The following is a 16,906-nucleotide window of genomic DNA, read 5'->3' on the forward strand; positions in this document are numbered from 1 at the left end:
GTGGTATTTTGTTTTAATTAAGTAACTTAAACTTCCCAGTGTGTTATTTTTGCTTGTATGCAACATATTGTTTATTCCAGTTTTTACCAGCTCCTCAAAAATACTTTTTTTTGAGCACAATTTCCAGAGCATTAGTCCCAACCATGAAATAAGATCCACATATGGATGGGAACTGTTAAATTTCCTTCAAAGATCTTTCAGTCTTAGCCATTTCAGGGAGAAAAAACTCTTATATCACATAGGTATGAACTAGTATGAATTGTGAACATAAGTTAATTATTTTGGAGTGGTGATTGTAGGTTTAGCTATATCAAAGGTATACRAATTTCCCCCTTTTTAACAGAGAACATAAAAAAGCAATCCCAAGCAAAGAAAAGATGGTGAAGAAAGAAGTCCCCTGTCTCAGTTCTATCATCTCTTTTCACAGATAGCTAAGCCCAGCCACCTTGAACTTGGACACTGAAGCCATCAAGGAACCACAGCCACAGGACTCAGTGTTTACTCACAGCTAATGTAGGATTAGCTTGTTTWAAACTGTTTGAAAATATATGTAAATAATTAATAATAAATAAGAACTAACTGTTAGCAAAGGGTATTGCCAAGGAATGTCAATCTAGTATTGTTTCCAAGTTTGAAACAGGCCAAAGTTTTCAGTYTTTTAAGCACTGCTATCACAGTGATCTCTAGTTTTCTTAACATAGATGTATATATTTGCATATATATACATATATATGTATAATCACTTGCAATAAGTTGAAGACAACTGTGATTATGAATCACTTTAGTAAACCTTGCAAAAAAAAAGGTGTGTTTGAGCTTAAAATTCTGCAAATGATGTAGCTTCTGGTTAGCTAGGAACACATACAAAATATGTGCAGGTCTGCTTGGGTAGGACTGCACAGATAAACTGCAGGAACAGTACATTTTCCAAGGCATTATGCCTCCAGTCTCTGACAGATCAAAAGAATACTGATGTGATACAAATCTTTGTGCACCAGCAGAAATTATATAAATAAGCAACATGATTTAAATATAACTTGTGTTTTCAATTTGTCTGAATAAGAGATTGGACTGGGAAATCTAAAAAGAAGTAAAGCCAACAGAAATCTACTGAACCATTGCTTTTTTAACATGTCCCCGTTTGATAAAACCAAGCTTGTTCTTTAGTTAGGTTCATTCTTATGAACAGACAACTTATTAATACCTGTGAAGCATAGCAAATAATCTTATTATGTAGTAATAGCAACCATTTATAACTTAAATAATCTTCTTTCCACACAGATAGACTTCTAATGATTATATTTGCTTTGGTTTTGCACCTTTTTGGTTTAGAACACGGTGAATACAAATTGTTAGAGGTCTCCTTGGAAAACAGCTATTTCCTCTGTCATTATACATTGTCTAATTTACAGAAATATTTAAAATCTATTACTATTGGTCATGCAATGTTCTCTGCAGTGTATTATATTTTTTTCTAACAGTTAATACCATGACAGACAATTTTTAAATATTATTGAATCCTCTAAGTTATACTACAGGAAAAAGATATTTTGCAAATATCTAGGAAAATGCAGGCCAGCTTTAATGCTCTGTAGGTTTCTCTGTAAATAAAGAAATGACAGTCATGTAATGATAGAATTAAGAAAAGTTTGTTAAAAAAAAAAAAAGAAACAATGCTTGACATTTTAAACAATAAATTTATTAATATAGTCAAGAAGCATCTTATGCCAAGTTTTAGTTAAGTATCATTTGGAAGAAGGGAAAATTGTGCTGTTGATTRAAAATAGACAGTTTAAACTCTCAATATATGATTAACCAATTTGATCTGATTTACATGGAAAATGCTCTTSTATAAAATCAGTTTGTGCCCACACAATCATGGTATTCATTCTGAAATTTCAGTWACTGACTAGTTATCAGATAATTAAGTCATTGAGCTACAGATGTTGGCACAAACTATTCCTATATCTCATTTATTTTTTCTCTCTAAATTAAGAGAGAAACTTGCTTTAACTCCAGAAATGAAAGATCAAAAAGTGTCAGTAGTATGGTCAAAAAAGACCCCGAGTTGTGAATTGCACAAGCTCTTTTGTGTTTTTCCCAATGTATCCAAGCTTGACCCATGCTGCAGTTATGACACAGGGACAATTGAATCTCTGTTCCGATTCTTATTTTCTACTTTTGTTTGACAGTTAATATCTCCTGTCTTTAACATAAATAGTGTTATATTTTTGTGGAATTTAGCACTTCTAGTTAACAAACATTTACCGCATGTTGTTTGGGTTTTACTATTGCTCAATATGAACATTCACTTGAAAAATTTAGATCATTATTGCACAAGTGTTTGCAAACTCATAAAGGCAGTCATAGTTTGAGGATTAGTTCCAAAGAAGTAAAAACAAACAAAGAAACAAGTAGAGGTTATTTTAGGACTGGCAAGGTATTCACTTTAGAAAATGTCACCATATTGATAAGAATATGTTTCCTCTGAGTCTGTTATCCTTTTCCACAATATGAATGGTCTCGTCTGAACATGAAGCATTTGCAGCTTTGTCAAAATGTTAMAGGCTAACCACATGAGCTTGACTTGTTTATGAAGTCCAAGTTCTAATTTGCTTCTCTATAGATAGAAAGAATTCAAACTGTCAAAAATATGTTTATTTTGCATGATATTATCACTCTTGTTGAACAATACAAGAATTTAATTCGCCTTCCAGAAGGTCAACAATAATTGCAATACTAAAACATGCTGTTCTGATGCTCTTCTGCAATTATAAATTAAAATTTATATTCTCTGAGTGGCATARTCATAAAAAATCACCACCTAGCACAACAATAATAAAATAATGGATGAGGTTATAAAACTAGGARTGCACTAAACATGGTGAATTAATTTTCAGTTTGTTGGCTGTAAAAGTCTTTCTGATTCTTTCACTAAATACTACAACTGTTTATAAAATAATTCTTRTAAACTAGTATAAATAACAGGTTTTTAGAAATATTTTCACATGGCAGTTTATTTGGTTGTTCTTTACATTGTTTTTCATGTTTAAGATKAAAAGAAAAACAGAACCATAAGGAGCAGTAAACTATTAAAATTAAGTAATCTGAGGGAATGYAGCCAGCTCTCAAGAACCGTATATACAGATGCTGTTTATATGAATGCATGAACACATTTTTCATCATTAAATGAGCACTTTTATGTGGAAAGATGCAAGGAAACTACCTGGTGTTATTTCTATTCTCTCTCCAGCTGCTTGCTATATTGAACAATGGGGGTGACAGAGAYAAACATTGAGCAACACCATTAGTCTCCTACTATCTTCAGGTTTAAAGTAATTCTACATTCTTTTTCAAACTGTTATAACTGAGCTGACAAATAATCTAAGTTATCATGCTTTTTCTCAGCTTATTTTAAACTGTGTGTTTTCTGAATCCATTGTTTTCTGAGATGTGTACTCCAGTTAACCATCTTAATTTATAAGCAAATACAGCAGCTAAACAGAAGGCTCCTTATTTTGCAATACTGCTTTACAGTTTGTTGGGAGTATATGAAAACGTTTAGCTCACTCCAGAATACCTTTGAAAACTCACAGAACTTGGTGTTATAAYGGATTGGTGTTGTCATCGTGCATGCTTTTCACTCAGTAGCAGTAATACTGAAATTTGGGTTCTGATTGATTTTTTTAGGATGGTTGACTGATTTTTGGCAGTGGAATTGAGCAAAACAGATTGTGTGAATTGGCTAAAGTGGACTAGAAGAGAAATTGGCTGCTAATCTCTTTTCCATATTTTCTCCTGTATTCATCGTTCAGATTATTGTTTTTTCTTGTGCATATTAAGRAAAATCCATTCATATCATGAAACTCTATGATTCTGCTGTAATAAATGCCAAGCTTGAAACCTTTYAGCCTTGGATGGGTAAAAGATGAATGAAAAGTGTGGCATTGCCAACTGTTCGTATCCTGCTTTAATTTATTAGCTCAGAGTGCATATAATAAAATCTTCTGGAATTAAAAGCCTAATATTTCACTGCTACTTAGTGTAACAAATAAGCTCTTATTTTATATAGGTGGCAGTACACCCCAAAGCCATAAATGGAGATCAGTGATAAAGAGATAATAACTTCTTTGAAACGTTTATTGTCTAAACACAAATTTTAGAGTGGCAGAAATCTGACTGATATACAGATGCCTTCTTCCAGTCTCCTGGCTGCTTCAGAAGACAATAAACGCCAGAACCCCCAAGCAGACTTTCTCCCATGTAAGTTCTTTTCTTTTCTTTGTACCATGTTCATTTCTAGTTATCAGGGACAAGCTATGATTTGCAACAAGAGGAACAGAAAAATAGAATGAGTCTGCAGACCCAGGAGAGGGTCTGAGCTCTGCAGCTTTTGTTATTGAGATCCTCTATGTTGGGAGGAAGATAGAACTYGGCATGGGTGCTCCTTCTTGATGCAAGGACAAATATATCATGAAGTGCCACTGGAAAAGAAATACAGTTTTGCTTTTCTTACTTCTAAAAAATATGGTCTTGAAACCCTAAAATAGCAGTCAGAACTCATGGATGGTAAATTGGAGGCAAAACTGTCCCCTAAGCCTTCTTTACAATGCTCAAAAGTCCACAGCCTTGAGCTGCTCAACAGATCAGTCCGCTGTTGTTTGGACAGATTTACTTCTTACCTGGAAGGGAATAAATAGGAATCCTGACCTGCTTTTGGAGMCACTCAATGTTCCCTGCTGTCAGGGGGCTTGATGGAGCCAATTCTTTTGCCCCCAGGGGCCTGGTTGCTTGGGATGGAGGGCAGCTCTCASTTGGTTCACCTGGGACCAGGTGAGWGGGAGCAGGGAGCAGCCTGGARGAGTGTGAGTTTCATGCCCTGAGCTGTATCGATGCCTGGTCCTGGACCTCCAGGAGACGGTTTTTGAAGTTTCGCTCTTGCTTGGGCTCTGTGGGACTACAGCACCCATACCAGTGAGTACAGTCATTGTCTCTATCACCCTTCCCCTGTGGTGTTGCTGGGGTTCTGCTTCCTGAGAGCTCCTATTCGTTGGAGCCTTCAGGCTGTTCCAATGCATATTTTGTTATCATTGAGTTGTGGTAAATGCAATTAATTAGCTTGTTATTAGAAAGACAGGCATTTTGCCTTTGCATTTTCTGGAAGCTTCCCATTGGATTGTTTTGGGAGCTGGCTAAATAGCAATGCTTTCCACTGATCCTGTGAAATGTCCTGCAGTTTGCACCGTGCTCCAAAAGACTTTGGAGAATCTCTCTTACCAGGAGCAGTTGCCAACTCTTATTCTGCACCTTTACATGTCATCCTTCTGTTGGAATTGTCTTTGAAGATGGTCTGAAGCTACGCTTGGAAATGACCTCAGAAAGAGTCCCATACTGAATTTAATAAACATTTGCTGTAGTTGGTCCCACACACAGGTTATAAGTATGAGGGATGCAGTTTCATGCAGAAATGCATGAATTTCTCAAGGCTTATCAAGACATAATCAACCTTTGGGGTCACTTACCTTTCAGATCCCGGCAAGTAGGGCATGGACACCTGACCCTATGAGTCTGCAACAGAAAGGATGAAAATTAGAGAAGCATTAGGACAAAGAATTTGTGGGATGGAAAAGGCACAGGGAAGCTTTTGGTTCCTTCTCTGTCACTACTGGCCAAGTGTTGAGATCAGAGCCTTGCAGAAAGACAAGTTTGCCAAAGACCCAGAGGCAGAGCATTCCTCAGAAACCTTCCAGCATAGGAAGATGCTGCATTCTGTSAGAGACCTTCAGGCCTCCCACTTGGTTTTCCCCTGGGCACCTCTCATACACAGCTGGACTTGCATGAGCTGCAACCAATATCATAAATATCTTTCATGTGGGCAGTCCTTGTATAACACACCAATATTTTACTACATATGGAGAAAATAACAYCACAAAGTTATTGATGTATTGTTGCTCACAAGCACCTGTGAACCTTTTTTTTTTTTATTATGTGTTTTGTTTTATAATTTCAGTTGAAAAGGACAAGCCTAATTTTTTTCCACATTGGCTGTATGATGGTTTCAGGGATGGGAAAAATACCTTTCCTGTAGCAAGTCTTATGTGATTGAGTGGGTGAGAAGCCAACCACTATAACTGCTGTCCTGTAATGGCTGCARTATTAAAAAGCAGCCAGTGCTGTCCTTTCTTTATACTTTATTGAGTAGATGAGATCCATTGATCTGCTTTCCCTCCCTGATTTGCTTTTTTTGTGAGGAATTCAATTCTACTTTATGTTCAGAGATTACTTTTTCGTGACTTTTAAAGTTTAGTGAGGTTACTAGTCAGGTTCCATCTGATACTRTATTCTTTGAAAAAGCACGTTTTTCAGTTTTCTCTTTTATTTACTTTCAGGTTTTACTCTGTAGAGAGAATAGCTTTAGGAAATGGGTTGTATTTATTTCAAACAAGTCTGGTGGTAGAGAAAGCTTTTAGAAGTTTACAGGCAAAAATGGCCTTATACTTGGACCACTCTTGTCTTGTACACTAGTAGTCCAGTGCCTAAACAAAACAAACCCAATATTGTCCAAAAAACTCATTTTGAAAAGAGGGATATTCTGAATGAAATTATTTGCTAAACCTAGAGACAAAGCTAGAGAAAACAAGTTTGTTTTGGGGTTAGAAAATATGTACTTCTGCCATGGAAAAAATGACCTAATGCAGAAAATGTCTCAACACTGGACTGCTACTAGTAAACCTGTGGMTAAAAATAAAGAAATTTTAGGCTTTAGAAGTTTAGGAAAATAATGTATGTAGGATTGTCACAGAGAAATTCAAACAGTCCTTCCAGTTTGAGAGTGCACACTTTGATTCAGATTTTCTGACCACCTGCATGGTGCCTAACRTGAAATTTAATGCAYRTGTATTAAAAGGYATCATTCTCTATGCAGTTCTAGTGYTTTTCAAGTAAATAACACCTCAAGGAGGAATACTTGAAAAATTCATAATGAAGCTAGAGAGTCAGAATTATGCTCCATGCCTTTTGTTCCCAGTCAAATGCTACACCTAACATTCGAAGTCTGAAGTCGCCCACTGTAAAAGTTAATTGAGTTGTCTCAAAGAGGGGTTTTTTTTGCAAGTTTGGCGATAGTGACCATACAATATCTTCTAAAAGTTCCTACATAATCCTTATAATTTACCTTTAAAATGTTTAAATATCTAAATAAAATAAATACTTGTAATGGAAGAATGAGAAGAAAGAAAAGCAGTAATTGTGAGACAGGAGGAAGACTAGAGCAAGTTAGAGATTTACAGCATAAGCTGTCTTTATTATTTTGAAGATATTTTCCTTCAAACAATGTCCCTTCTGCTGTTTGCATGAAAAATAGTTGACTGTGTAGAGTAAACCTATTTCCATATTTACAGATTTCTAGACATTGGGCATTTCAGCAAGCAGTAAGTTTTCTTGCTGCATAAGTTTCATTTCATGTGTGACAAAGGCAGAATTTCTCTCAGACACACAAAATTAAACTGGCAATAAAATCTGAAATAGCCTACATTTATTGCACTGACATTACTGTGTTGTGTACTTTCAAAAGTGATTTAAAGCATAAAAATTGAAATGAAAAACATTTTTTATTATCAGAAGGTTGGTAATTCCTTTGAGTGATCATTAGATTTGTGAGTGTATGGATTAAGCAACACTATTACTGCAGGAAAATAATGTTTTGGTGAAAAATGTCAGAGAAAAAAACATTGATTAGAATTTCAATGATCAATGAAAAGCTAAAATCACATTTACTCTTGCTTGTTCTCAAAGCAACAGCAGTACCAAAGTTATTTTAATACCTTACTACATGGGTTGAGTAATTCATAGTTACAAGTTATATWTATGGTGGGTGGTGAGRCAYTGCAACAGGTRCCCAGAGAAGTTGTAAGTGACCCATCCCTGGAAGTGTTCAAGGCCAGRTTGGACAGGACTTTGAGTGGCCCAGTATAATGAAACGTGTCCCAGCCCATGCCAAGGGGGTTGGAATTAAATCATCTTTATGGTCCCTTCCAACCCAAACCATTTTATRATTCCATGATTCTGTATTGAGCTGTAGATCTATATTAGTCTTGTTACTTTTAGATGTTCTCCTTGTTCCTCAGGCTGGAACTTTTTTCCTTGCTGATACTAGAAGCACCAATTTCAAATCTTTATATTATTATATTAATTGTGTTTTTTCAGACATGAAAATGCATGGTCAGGTATACTCCACCAGCTCCTCTTCCTGTCCGGGTGTTATCTCACCTGACCCCCATGAGAACCATACTGGTTGTYCTCCCTCCACAGAAGGAATGACCARTTCTGCTAATCCAGCACAATGGTATTTCTGTGCAGTTTTCCACACTTCGTATCAAAACTCACTCTCTCACCAGTCTCAGCCACCTGTACTCTGTTTAGCTACTGAATGCCGAGCCCTCTGAAATCACACGCCCTCAAATATGTGAAAGATCACAGATCAGATGAAGTAAGGAAAATTCTCTAGGCTGAATACACAATTTTTGCTTCACAAAACCCATATTATTAAATACAATAAAAAGTTTGAAATATTTTTGAGCTCTGTATTGGGCAGGTCCCTGATTGCTTTGGCTGAACCTGATGACTGTCTTCTTAGCTACAGAAAATGTTTACATTTCCTTTTTTGTTGTTCATTTATCTGTGAGTAGAAGATAATAGGCAAATAGRATAGAAAAAAGGAATTCAATGACAGGTTCTGACCTGCAGAATAGCCATGAGATTCAGCAAAGATTTTCCAATGTTATTTAAAATGCTCTAGCAAAGTGGTTTCTTTTTGAAGTCAATTTCACAGGCAGGTATTTCACCCCATTTACTCCCAATTTTTTAATAGACAAGAAGCTCAAATATTTGGCTTTACAGCAACCTGTGAAGAGCAGTCTTTCACAGGACAGCACACAACTATTTACAGCGTAAGTTTAATTATCAAACATCTGGTTTCCACAGCAACAGAAGGACATTTTCCATACAAAAATAACTTGCACATTCGTTTCAAGGCTAACACATATCTAATTAAGATGCAAACTCCCAAAGCCTGGTCTGAATCAGATGAATTACTATCTTTGCCTTTAACGTCACCCCAAGACCATCGAAAAAGTGATGTCATTTTGATGTTTGTTTTCCGTAACAATTTTCTGGTTTTAAATCTAAAGGTAGGATTAATAAATATGTAGAAAGAGAAGACTTCAGAAACTTCTCTTTTTGTTTTGCTGATGGACAATTGCCTATGACTGACAATTTGTAATTTGTTTTCTAATTATTAGTCCTCTATGGGGAACAAAAACTCAKTGAAAACCTTTATTTAAAGTGATACTCTAACTTTAGGCAGTCATTATCCAAGTAAAATCACTGTTAAAGTATTTTTATTCAGGGCTATTTTTTTACTGAAGGTTCAGTATCTGAATTGCTACTTTTCAGTGGCTTTACATCAGTGATTGCTGTAGGGTGTATAGCCATAGAATACATTAAATGCAAATTCAGCAATTCTAAATCCAGCAATTCTRAGCCCAGAAAAACAGAGACTCAAACTGCTCAGGCATTACTAGTTATTTTATAATACTAAGTGATTGAAAATGAAGGATTTAGTCCAAATAAACAAATTTCTCTGTTTTACACCATGTAGGAGGTCATATTATATAATYAGAACTGTCACATCTGATCTTAAAATTCTATTAAGATATATAGTATRCTTTGATAACACAAAAATTGGTCTTTCTCAGAATGATATCAGCTAATTGTAAAAACTGTATTTATGATTTCAGCACTTGCAATGATATTATGTTTATAGTTAATAAACTTTTCTTCCTCTTTGAGTAATACAAGACTGTTTTGCTAGTGGCACTGTGGCAACAATTTAGCTCCACTTTCTCATCCACTCTTCCTTGTTACCCTTATCTGAGCACAGAAAATTGTCAGATTTTAAGATTTGCTCTGATGTTCAACAAATCCACACTCCAATAATCGGAGTAGAAAAATTAAGTGTAGATTGCTTCCCTTTCATGGAGAAAACTTAGCTGGCTGCTGTCTCCTGTTCCAGCCTTCCTGTGTACATGGTGTTTGAACAAGGAGGGCAGGAGTGTGAAATGAAATGTCTTCACTTTGCATCAACAGATTCAGATAATTTTAGCTGCTGGAAGTYGTATGTAAAGGGAACAGTATTAAAGTTCTAAAACATTTAGTACATTGCAGGCTAAAAGCAATATCTTTAAAGGCATCCAGAAATGAACTGGAAATGAAACTGTTGGCAGTAGAGAAAAACATTCTCCTCGATATGCAAAAGAACAGCCATCTTTTACACCTTGTGAAATAGATGGCAAAGGTCTACAGGCTCTGGGACCAATTTTTAAAAATTCATGTTGGAAGGAAGAAAATATGCTTCACATAGCAGTAATTGCAATGTGAGCAGCAATTCATGGATACATGGATACAACCATGGGATACTGAGATGAATCATAAATCAAGAAATTGTGCCGTGAGTGACAACTGGGCCCCCTGAAGTTTTGAATTGATTCAGAAATATTTCACTCAACAGTTTTACAAGAAATCTTCTTCATAATGAACAAAGGAGCAAAAATGTGAGGTCTGAGCTCTGAGTACAGCATCCATCCGCCCATCCATCCATCCATCCATCCATCCATCCATCCATCCATCCATCCATCCAGACAACTAATATTGCTGTTCTTCTGAATGGTAACAGTGCCTGGGCCTGGCTGGGGTGAGTCTCAGGCAACAATACCCCTTCTATCTGCAGCCTCCACCAGACAGGAATGAGCTGACAGTCCTCACTGTCCTTTCCAATGAAATGGAGTTGTAGAGCTGAATGTCAGCTGCCTAGCTCCTACACTGGTGACAAAGATCAGAAGGGACAAGTAGCAAAAATAGAGATTATTTAGAAGGCTGAAGTGTCTGGCAAACTCTTGTCTATTAGAGATGTTCCAGAGCTTTAAAATTCAAAAGTCTCAATCTTTTGAGAGAGAGTGAGACAAACTGAAAATGGTACAGGACAGATTTGTTCTCATGACAACAGTTTAATGGAAATGGAAAAAAAAATTAACCCATTCTTCTCATGAAGTGACAATTGAATCAGTGGAATAAGTTCTAAATGCTGCAGCTTTTAATTAAACCAAATTGAACCAGAAAGGGAAGTAAGGTGATTATGCATTTGTTTGTATCTTTCACACATTCTTTTTGAGACCAGCATGACATTTATGGTATGCTATTTTGCAACAGTTAATGGCATGTTATTTTTAATATGTTATCCTTTTGTAATAATTGTAGCAATTGGACAAATCCCTAATTTTTTTTTTTTCCATTTCCACAAATAGTTCATTAAAATAGCTTTCTTAGGGTTATACCTCTGTCCAGTTGTATTGTTTCTTACACTACAGGTTCCCCCACTGTTTCCCCTCTAACAGACAGAATCTGCCCTGTAACTATTTCGTACTGATGAAGTGATGTACTGAAAATTTGATTTCCATCCTTCTTAAATAATSAGTTCTCCAGGACCCATTTTATAGCACTGATACCTTTTCTATCACTAATTTCTACTAGATATCAAAGCTTCTTTTTAATTTACTGATCCTAGTTTAAATTTCTCTTTTTTCTTGTTTTTGTTGTTGTTTCTAATGAGCTTGATGCCACTAAGATTAAAAGGGGCTTAAAAAAAAGAGTTGTAAACCAGCTTTGATCTCCTAAGGTGAAGCATATTTTTGTGCAAGGCTTTTTCCTCTGAGGCATGTTAACAGTTGAATTGATCTGGAGGGAAAAGAAAAAAGAAAAATAGGTGGGTGAGAAAATGAAAAGGAAGAAAATCTGTGAACCTCTAATGAAAATTAGACCTCCGTACTTTTGGCTTGTGCTAATAGCTCTTTCCTACATTTTATTTAAAACATAAAAAATTCAGGACTCCATTGTTCTAAATTCATTGAAGAAAAGAAGTTAATTTCCTGAGAAATGGAATAATAATTTGGTGTGCCAMAGCTTTTTTTTCTCATTGGCCTATGAAAATGTTCCTTTAATCGGGTTATTCTCAAGATTGCATATTAATTAACAACTAAAAGAAAGGAAAGAAATCTACATTGGATCCTATCCAATACATTGGATAGAGATCCAAACAATTTCCTGGTTTGWTAGAGACAAGTTAAAAATTTTAAATTGTTTAAATAGTCTTAAGACCACACAGCAACCTAAATCTAAGAACTGAACAAGCCATTCTAGAGACTGTGTGCACACAGACTAAGACTGATTTGTATCCTAAAGAGTTTGCTACCAAAATTTAGGTGAGAACCGGAAGGCAAAGTCAAACAAGAAGTCCTGAGTGGTAAACTGGCAGGTCAGTGAATTACAAGGTTTGGTACAAGGAGTAGCATCAGTCACAACATGCCAGGTTCAAAGTCATTGTCAGTTGCTGTGTTCTCAGTTTTGGGCAAAACAAGATTTGAGAAAGAGTTTTTAAAAAGTCACTGCTTGCCTTTCTTAAGGACTCTGGGGAAGAGGGACTTTGTTTCCTTGCTTGCTTTGCATTCTCAGAAATTCTTCTCCTGTATAGAAGATTTTTCCGTGCTTAAAAGGACAGAAAGTCTTGGGATTATGTTCATCATTTTTCACAGCTTTRCTTTCATTGTTGATAGTAATTATTTATAAAGGCATAAATGGAATTAGGCATCTGACTGTCCTTTGTGCCACTAAAAATCTCACCTTCCATACATAATTTAGTGCATATCAATTAATATTTCTCCATTTGGTTTAGACTGTAGACTTGATTATATCTTTTGGTTTAGACATAAAATTGCTTTTGAAGGAAAAGGCTGTTAATTTTCTGATTCTTCTCCTTTTTTTATCAGAGACTGAAATCATGTATTTTATTTCTTGGAGAGGATAAATAAAGATTTTTGTTTTAGTGCTGCAGCAAACAGTTCAGTATAACAGCATTGCATTTTCCTCCTCAAGGTGAATCTAGGTGCTCTTTGCAAAACTTGGATCTGGCAAGTTAGCATAACATCAGTGCATCTCACAATGAAAGGGGGATCTACTAAAAGACTAAGAGCTGGTAGCAAATGGGGTTTAGTTTTCTCTAATTGTCATTTGCTAGGGAAGAATTTTCCAGCTCTTTTCACATGGCACAGTYCTTGTCAAGTGTCAACATCCTGTAAACCAAGATTTGGAAATTGTGCAAGCTTGACCAACTCTGATGATTCATAATATTGCTCATATTTTAATAAAGTAAGTTATGATACATCTCCAGAAAAAAAAATCAATGATGGAGATGCAAATCAATGTACAATTACATTGCTGGTCTTTGTGGTTGTAGAGGCTAAAATCAAGTCTGAAAACCACGAAAACTCCACCTCTGAAAGCCATCCCTTCTCAAAATTACAGGTCTCAGGAGCCTAACTCATGACACTCAAATGTCCTGAGCTGATGCTGATGAATTGCTTATGGACCCCGGGGCCCACTTAATGCCCTCTGGGTGAGACAAGGAAAAAAGAGGGAAAAGACTGACAAGGACCATCAGGGTTGTCTCACCATTTGTCAGGAGGATCTGGAACTGGAAAAGCTGGAACCCAGTGTGTACTWCTCACAGCGAAGGGAATAAAGACTCTTGTTTTTCCTTTCCTAAGGTGCACTAACAGAGGTCTCAGGAAATGTCCTTGTTTGAAGAAGTTGCTGATTACAATGTGTCAATGCAGTGTTCAGCTAGACTCAAGCCATCTCTGTTTCCCTAATTAAAAGAAGCTCGTTATGAGCAAGAATWTAAAAACATGAAAGCCAAGCTAAAGAAAGAATCAGACAACTTATTAGAGATGAGAATACAGATCCAGGTTATGTCAGAGGCTGAGGGATCTTCACATGTAAAATTCTGCAAACATGATGCTTTGCTGAGATTGCCTTGTCTGAGAAATGCTCATTTATCAGAGAGGTAAGCAGAGATGTTTTAGCTCTACAGCTGAATAAGCATTTGTTTCTCTCTTCTAATTCAAATAAAAACATAAAGATGAATCAAGCAAGTACATAAAGGAACTTTTATGCAACTGCCAAACAGCAATTTAATTTCAYAACAACCAGCAGAGAGCAGTGCTACTTTGCAGTCTGAATGTGATCACATTACAATCTTGAAAGCTTTATCAGCAGAAACTTAGTGACGTTCTACCTACACTTTTAAAAATACCTGTCTTTATGCAAKTTACAGTCTTGTGTCAGTTATGAACTTCTAGTAGTTTTCCTCTAAAATTAATCAGGAGTGACTGGAAGCATTCTGCCAAGTGGGGAAAAGCAACTTTATTTCTGTTTCTAGAATTCTTTTTCCACAACCAATACATTTAAATTTTATCCTTGTTGATTTAAATGTGGTATTAAACTGCTGTGGGTAGCGTGAAAAAAAAAGAATACTCAACTGAATTCAATTTGAATTAAGAAATAAATAAATACAACTGATCTCATACGTAATTTGCAACATACCTAGTGCTGGAAATGTCTTAGTGCCCCCACTGTTTGGATGCAGTGTGAATGTCTGAAGCTTGTAACTGGTGGGASATGAAAAAAATGCTTTCTTATAAAAAGAGAGATAATTCATGGCAATTTTTTTTCCTTCATTCTTACATTTCTTGTGGTGAAGGCAGATAGGATTGATAAGACATCCTGTGTAAAAACACAGCTTTTCTACATTTGTCTAGAAAGTTATGGTTACCTGGACAAAATTGTAAMGGTGAAGACCAGCAGGTGTGGTCTTCACAGAACCCTACATACAGAATCTAAAYCTAAAGTAGTACCACAATTCTAGCCAATATAAATGGGCATGAATAACAGGTTGCCAAATTAATCTGCATGAACACCTTAAAAACACTATATGTACTTAAACCAAATTGCAAGTAATGTAATTAATCATGTCTACTTCTTCAGAGGTAAAACTCCCAGCTGAACCTTGGGCACTTAATTTTATTTTATTTTTTTTTTTTTTTTTAACTTCACTCCTGAAAAACTTGAGGTGGATTAGATTTTTTGAAGAGTGGAATAGATTTTTTTCATTTTTCTAAGAATACTTTTAATGCATTTGTACGATCATTGACTTGCCATCACGTTTTATGACTCTTAGGACTCTTTAACTGTTGTGCTTTCTTTCTTCTTGGGCCATCCTGAGATATTTAGGAGATTTGTCATCCAAAAAGAGTATCAAAGAGTACCATGGATATTTTTATACATTCTTGGTAAAAATGTAATTGATGAGTAAAAAAAAAAATTAAATATCAAGCTTGTGTTACACCGCTTAATCTGACTCCTGACTGTGAATGAGCAATGGAAAATCCTTTAGTCACAAAGACGGGTACCCTAAGTTACCCTGAAATCATCTTTACCACTTGTCACGTTCAAATCTGTGTGACTTCAGCATTCACGTCAGTGCTGTGAGCACACCAGAAATCCAGTGATCTCTCACTCTTCAGCTTGCCCTTAAAATAATGTACTTTATTTGGTAATTTGTGGCATCCAKGGCACCAAAAAGAAATATGCAGATGACCAAAGGATTATGATGCTAGAAATTAACTAGGAGGCATCCCCATTGTAAAAGGAAAATTAACTGAAGGCTGGACAATAACTCATGCCTCTTATTGRCTTAGCTAAACCAGATTTGAAGATGTATGAGCTCAGGTCAGAAGTTCTTTTATGTACCTGGCTACAAGATAACTCTTCAGCAAAGGCATGCTTTCACAGCTGAATTGTGGAGCTGAATGTATGGTTWCAGTATATTTGCCACTACTAATGGATGCAGAGCTGGTTTCTTTGGCAGCTGCTTCCACACACAAAAGACCTTTTTTATGAATTACTATCAAGCCTGTAACATTTTGCTTTTATATTATTGTGTGGTTGCCAGYAAATCTTAATATCTTATTAAGCATAAAACTTCCTCAAGAATTGAAAAGTACTTCAGGGTGGTGCATGTTTCCATGTAATAGTGTCAGCTTTTTTATCCTCTTGATTTGGTACAGAGAGCTGAATAATGGAGGTTGGAAATGTGAAAAAAGAATTGTATTTGTAAGCAAATAATAAGCATGTATTTTATACAAAATATGCTAATACACTTTAAATGGAGAATGGGAAAACAAGGTATTTCTGTAGTATAGATGATTCATTAAAACTATCAATGGTAGAAACTTGGTGACAGTTAAAAAAACAAGACAGTGACGTACTTCGAAGGGAAAGCATACATCATTTGTTTGAGAAGTCTATTTCCTGACAGTATGTGATGTGCAACTAGAGACATCAAAGCTCTGAATAGAGGAACTGTTAAATCATTTGCCRTGTGATCTGTTCTGTGAATGGACTGGCTGATAAAAGGTTGTGTAATTCTCCTTTTCTATTCTAAATTGTCTCTGATACATTGATGACATTTTTTTATTTTTGTGAATATAGATATATAATGTATGTAATATAATACATATATAATATATATATATTTTAATGTATAATGATATATAATGTAATGTAATATAATATATATGTGAATATAGATATATAATGCCATTCTGAATTGCACTACAAAATGAAATATAAGTAATGATAGCAGCAGGAACACAGTGGTGCAGAGACAGGGTAAGCCAAGGTCAGTTGTAGTCACTGCCCTGCAGCTGCAAACCTTTTCAGAAAGGGAATGGATCAAGCAAGATGATGARTCATAAAGCTGTAAGGAAARAGGGKGGAAAAAAGAAAGGAAAAGAAACATCCTCAGGGATATAGCTTTCTGCTACAAGCTTATCAGTGAAACTTAAACTGCATTCTGAGCCTGAGCTGGTGTTAGATTGKATTCCACTCTTTGCCAACAAAATGGGCATGAAGGCCTTACAGATGCCTTTTTCAAGTGTTCAAAATGTTCTGCAGA

The sequence above is a fragment of the Malurus melanocephalus genome, unplaced genomic scaffold (assembly GCF_030028575.1).
Source record: "Malurus melanocephalus ecotype Western Australia unplaced genomic scaffold, MMel_1.1 scaffold_46, whole genome shotgun sequence".
NCBI classification, from domain to species: Eukaryota; Metazoa; Chordata; class Aves; order Passeriformes; family Maluridae; genus Malurus; species Malurus melanocephalus.